A 6421-nucleotide genomic window follows, 5' to 3' on the forward strand; every position below is an offset into this window, starting at 1 on the left:
ACAGCTGTGGACATCGTGGGGGCTACGGAAAGCCCCGCCCACGGCACCACCGCTGAGGGTGAGCTCACACTGGACTCGGGACTATTAATCGACTTGAATACTGAAATACTCTTCACTCCATCTTCATCTGTACTGTCGGATTGGCAAGATGTCCCACCCAACCTCCCTCTCCCACCACCTCTCATAGACTTGTTTCCTTGCTCAACACCATTTCCACTGGATCCCGTCAGCCTCTCTGCTCACCCTCAGCTCACCATCTGTGGCGAGGGCTCGCCGCTGGTCTGCCTATCTCCAGCTCCATTGGTGTTGAGTCTGGAGGATCCCTCGACTCTGCCTTCAGCCTCCGAGGCCCAGGCTCAACCTCGGTCCTGCGACCCAGCGGCTCCACCATGGCTCCTAGCTCCCTTGTCTCCACCATGGCCCGTCAGTCCACCAGCTCCACCGGGCTCCATCGTTCCTCCGGCTCCGCCTTGGTCAGTCGTTGACCATCCGCCGCCTCGGGACTCCACTCCTCTGGCTCCGCCTCGTCCCTCAGGCTCTGTCAGGCTCCTCCTTCCCTCCGGCTCCACCTCAGTCCTCTGTCGCTCCGGCTCCACCGCGGCCTTCCGGGTCCTCGGCGTCGCCCTGGCTCATCGGCTCTCCGCCTCAGGCTCCTCCAGCCCCTGCTCCGCCGCCATCGGTCGGCCCATTGGAGTTGTTAGCCCTTCCTCCACCATGGCTCCTCCCTCCGTCGGCTCCACCGTGGGCCGCTATCATGGCTGTGGCCTGGGTCCCACCTGGCTCCTCCTCCTGCTCTCCTCAGTCGCTCCGGCTCCACTGCGGCCTTCCGGATCCCCGTCTCCGCCTCGGTCGCCGGCGCCATCTGCTCCGGACTCCCTGGACTCTGTTAGTCGTCCTCCTCCTGGGAGTCCGTCCTCTGCCGGAGCCTCCACCTGTCATATCTGCCTGCCAGCCCTTTGCCTTCCCCTGTCACTATCCCACATCCACTCCTTTGTCCCCTCCGTCCCTCCCTCTGTCGCCACGGCGCGAGGACGCGCCTTTCCGGGAGGGGGGCGATCTGTCACACCACTGTGGACTGTTGATTGTAGTTTCTCCCTCTGTGTCCTTATTTGGTTGTTCCTGTTCTCATTATTAGTTAATCACCTCATTGTGCTCACCTGTCTGCCCCTCGTTATCTGCCCTATATCAGTTCCTGTCTCTTGTATTCTAGTTTGTCGGTTATTGTGAATGTTACCCCAAGTGTGTGTGTCTCACCTACCTGAATCTGCCTTGTTGTGTCTACATTAAAAATCATTATTGGAGTCCTTGTCGTCCTCGTCGTCCTGCCTGCCTCCACACACCGTGTCGTGACAACTGGTGCCTGTGCAAACATGAAAAATATGAAAATAAAGCTAGGAATTGGATTGTTGGACTTCAGATTAGTAGGGGTTGAGTCATCAAAAGTAACTAAGTTAAATAGCTGTTTTATGGATGGTAACTAATATTATTATTGAAATGTTATTAGTAATTAGTTACACTACTAGTTACTGCAAAAAGTAATGTTATTACTGTAACTAGTTACTGCCCAACTGAGGTAAGGGTAGAGTTACAGTCAAGCTATTTTAAGGCATGAAGAACTTATTTGCACAGGAAAAAAAAAACATTTAAATATGTCATTTTGATTTTCAAAGGTGCGTATTAGGGGTAAAATTTGTGACAGCAGAGTGACTTAGAATTAGATTCAGGTACATTTACAAATTAGTTTGAAGGAATGTTTCAGGCATTATACGGTTTTTAGATTAATGCATACAAAAACTGTTGTTTTATTAAAGGTCAGGTTAACCAAGTGCATCTAAGAGTTACTTTGTGTTTGGCAATTATAATAATAATAAATACATAAATGAACATATTATCCTGTAATGCTTATTTATGTTTATGTTTGTGTATTTGCCAGTACATATTATATGTACTGAAAGTGCAACTTATTCAGCATATTTTGTCCCAACAACATAAATTGTTGTTCCTTCATCTTAAAGGAGACCTATTATGCCCCTTTTTACAATATGTAATATAAGTCTCTGGTGTCCCCAGAATGTGTCTGTGAAGTTTCAGCTCAAAATACTCCACAGATCATTTATTATATCATTTTGAAAATGCCTATTTTGAGTGGAAGCAGAAACATGCTGTTTTTCTGGCCTGTGTCTTTAAATGCAAATGAGCTGCTGCTCCCCGCCCCCTTTTCCAGAATAGAGCTTCGTCATTACAGCTCGGACCTGCTAAAAACCTCTGTTTTGGTTCTGATTATCATGTTTATCGCGCTGAAATCATGCCTTTTAAACCATACGAGTTTAAACAGATATAAGGTTTTCTGAGAGCACACATCCGAAGCACACGCACAGAAAGCGGCTGTCACAGCATGTGAGTACTAAACTAAGTTCTCATTCACACACAAGTTTACGTTAAAAACACACGAGTTACAAAAACAGTCGGTTATGTCTGTGAAGGTAAACAGCTGGGAAATAAATCGCATGTTTATTTTAGATCTGTGTGGCAGCAGCAATATACAGTAAATAAATCAATAAATGCACTGCTCTGTTGTCTCCTCTGAGGCTGGGACTCTAAACATTGTTCTGTGCTCGTCTGTGCAGCCAAAGACAGAACAGTCAGCATGTTTTGCTCAAACTTTTGCCATGGCATTAGAGCTGGTACAACGTTGTCGCTTGTGAAATCAAATGACGGCGCCATGGGTGGAAACTTACAGATTAAGGGGCGGTAATATTATAATGAGATCCCTTTGCCACGTCACCAAGGGAGCGAAATCAGACGCGCTCGTTTTCTCAGACGCTTGCAGAAAAAGGCTTCCCAAAACAAAGTTACTGAGTTAATGGGACCTGATTATAGCACTTAAAACCTGGAAAAGTCAGATTTTCATGATATGTCACCTTTAAATCAGACTTCCTGCCCAATAAATGCTCTAATATTTGTGTCCTGTATGCAGATGCTTACATTTTAGTTCCCAATCAGCAATGATTTATGTGTAGATTCTACAGGACAACAACAAGAATGAAAATTCATAAAAATGCTGTCGGTTAAACATTAAATAGCCAGATTCAGTTTTATTAATTTTGATTCCTTTCTCTCTTCATTTACATATATAAATAAAGTTATTGACGGAGACATTCTCCTCAAAGAAATTTAATATTACACTATTAAATAGTAATGGGCTACATAAATTAAAACAACTTTTTTTTGCATCTATGAAAAGTTTGATTACTATAGCTGGGGTTGCGGGAAACATGGATTTTATTTTTTTATTTTTTACATATTTGCATCTGTTTTCACCTACCAATTAATCATGCATGAACTCAAAACATTAAAAAACACATTAGCAGGTGATGCACCTGAAACTGAAAACAGGTGAGAGAAAGCAGAGAGGCCACAGGATAATCACATTGACACTATGAATTATTAATGATGCTTGATAATGCATCCTAAATGTTTTATGTAGTGTAAACATAAATGGCAAAAAGACATGCAATAGTCTCCACTGAAAGTTAAAAATATCCCCAAACATACAAGCAAAACACAAATAAATAATATTTTATGGTTTTATCAACACCCAAATGCAGTCGCTAAAATTCACAAGGCTCAAAACAACAATAAAAAGGTCAAATAAGGCATTAATTTAGCCTGCTGTGTATTTGCAGTGTTGGGAAGGTTACTCCTATTTATTTGAGGGCTTAATCATTTGACTGTACACGAATGTCTTAAAGAAAGCTTTGTGCAAATAGTATATTAAAATCTAAAATGATCATAGCAACAAAAAGCTATAGCCTACTAGGCATTTTTTTTTTAATTAAATGTAAGAAAATTGGAAGTGAAACTGAAACTTGAATCAGCGGGCTGAGAATGGGGTCTCAGTAATTTCCCATAGCCTATCAGAAAGAGGAAACAGACAGTGCGTAAATAACCAAAATGTGTTAAATGCACAACACAATTAACAAGAAATTCATTCCAGATTCGGTTGAATCCTTATTTGGATTGTTTGAACTGCTGTTGACCAAAACAAGCGTTCATTCTTCATAAATAATCCCCGATTCAATTACATGTGCAGTTGCCCTCCAATCCAACGAATTATTTATTCCGTGCAACATTTCTGCCTTTACACAATATGAGGGAGAAGCACCAATTCTGGCATTCGATGCTGCTGCATTTGCTCAGTGCGCATATGTTGCCCCCAAATCTGCACTAAGCAGAAAACTCGTCTCTTTCAAGAGAGGAGAGTGTGAAATGAGATCAGGACACTCGCTGAACCGGGTGTGTGTGAGTGAGAGAGAAAGAGAGAAAGAGAGAGAGATATGAAACCGTCAAATCCTCGTCGTTCACCTTTAAAATACATCACCGCAGTGCTTGCGTATTGGAGCTTGGCTGGCGCGCGCATCGGAACGGCTCGCTGCACCATTGCACCTGTTCTCGAGGTTGCAAATCACAGGAAGTCGCTGTGCAAAAACGGCGTATTCGTCGAGCTTACGGTTTAGGCTGAAAGACGTCAGTTCGACAAGAATTACCCGAGAGCGGAAGAGACCAGACAGCTGTCAGACATCGCTTTGTTGTCGGTGAGTTTCATTCGAGAACGCTGTTTTTAATGCGAGTGACACCAAATGCCACACTGATGCAATCGGCACGGAGACAGTAGCGGCGTCCTGTAAGTGAGAAAGGATGCGCTCGTTCGCTTCTTTGTTCGTTCGGTGACTTCGTCCTGTTCCGGTTGGCATTGCTGAAATGTAGCAGGCAATGATTCATATCGTCGTCTATTCAGTGCAAGCAGCCTTTGTTGTTATAAAGCTCATAAACGCTTATTTTATCGTAAAGAGATGTGTTTAAGCGTTGATGAGTCGGAGGCAGGCAGATTATTAACTGCATCCACACTGCTCTTATTGCACTGCCCTCTTTTTAGCGACATTTGGATGCAATTTAGTGCATGGATGCTCATAGGAAAGAAACGGCACATCAGCTCAAAAACGATGCGGAGAAAGACATGACCTACTCAGGGCGGTTCTGGGGTCAGTGGATATTCGGGTTTAGACATGACATCTGTGGATGCGTGTGGAGACATGGATGCACCAGTTTGTCATAGGCATGTGTTTGTTTTCTGTTTTCTTTTTATTTATAATGAAATATTTAGTTAGCGTGTTAGTGAAGCATGGATGAGTTACACTGATTAAGAAAAAAAGCAGTCCATGTGTCGGATCTGTATGGGCTGATATGCAGAATTCAGTTATCGGAATATGTCTTTGTCTCAGTTGACTTCCTTTTTTTAATTTTAGAGATCTACAGATCTTTTTGAGTTTCCACAAGTCTAATTTAAGAGCTGTCTTAATGATAAGACAAAAAAAAAAATCACATTCAGGTTATTCTTAATTTACTTTACTTGTAGATATCTGTAATTTAATATGACTAGACTGTAATTCTATTCTAATCTGTAATTACTAGTCATTCAATTTTGGCTAGTCGGAATTATATTTGTACTCCTCAATTTTAAGTTATATCTAAAATTATTACATTTAGTTAGAATAAAATTAGAACTAGTATTTTACAAGGTTGGAATAGCATTATATATACTGTATAATCAAATTCATTATTACTAGCAAAAATGTAGCCTAATTAAAGACTTCTGCGATAGTATTTCTTACTAGTCAGAATCGCATCTTACAGCTTTCTATTCACAGGCAGCTCATTATGGTAATTGCATCTCATGAATATTTATTGGGGCTTTTATAAAAAGCCAGGCGGGCAGTGGATGAGGCCAAGAATGAGTTAAAGCGGTTGCAGAGCATTAACACTGATTTTCAAAGAGTTCTCTGTATCTCCGGGAGTCAGCTCAAAGTATGGACTGTACTATAGTATTTTGGATGGATGGAGGAATGTTGAATATTTGGCTAAATGTCAATATCCATAAATTTCTACCTTCAGCAGTGTTTGGAAAGAGAAAGATGTGTAAACAGTTTGTTTTGCATTTGATGAGGAGTAAAAATTTGGTTGCAGAGCTTTATAATAGAAATTATGACTTGTTACTAGTCAAAAGTCATCATGTCATGATTGAGATTGAAAATGTTTATTTTTACTACTAAAAGTAAAATGTATATGTTTTTGTCTGTAATTTAATAAAAGAGCTCTACAATTAAATATATATATTTTTGCAATAAAGTGCTGTGGTAGAGTTCTGTATAGAGGTTGAGCGATTGATCGGCCGGCCGATTAATCGGCTGATTTTTGGCATTTTTTAATTAATCGGCATCGGCCGATTATACTGCAAATTAGGCCGATTTATAGGCAGGCACATCTGCGGGCAGCTAAGCGTTGTTGCAGAACGCCGGAGAATCTCTCTCTGGCTGCGTGAGAGACGGAGCAGCTCACACTCTGCAGCCGCTTCTTGTTCACA

The 6421-nt window shown here is 42.0% G+C and overlaps 1 protein-coding gene across 1 annotated transcript in view; it reads left to right on the top strand.

Annotated features, from left to right (window-relative positions):
- Positions 1 to 6371: 6371 nt before the first annotated feature.
- The window catches only part of LOC107742927 (signal-induced proliferation-associated 1-like protein 2), a 48401-nt gene continuing 48351 nt past the window's right edge, over positions 6372 to 6421 (top strand). The window contains exon 1 of the mRNA XM_016556015.1: positions 6372 to 6375. The gene's annotated coding sequence lies outside the window, so the exon portion shown is untranslated. The remainder of the gene's footprint in view (positions 6376 to 6421) is intronic.

The sequence above is a fragment of the Sinocyclocheilus rhinocerous genome, unplaced genomic scaffold (genome assembly GCF_001515625.1).
Source record: "Sinocyclocheilus rhinocerous isolate Xijiao unplaced genomic scaffold, SAMN03320098_v1.1 scaffold3059, whole genome shotgun sequence".
In the NCBI taxonomy this organism is placed as follows: domain Eukaryota; kingdom Metazoa; phylum Chordata; class Actinopteri; order Cypriniformes; family Cyprinidae; genus Sinocyclocheilus; species Sinocyclocheilus rhinocerous.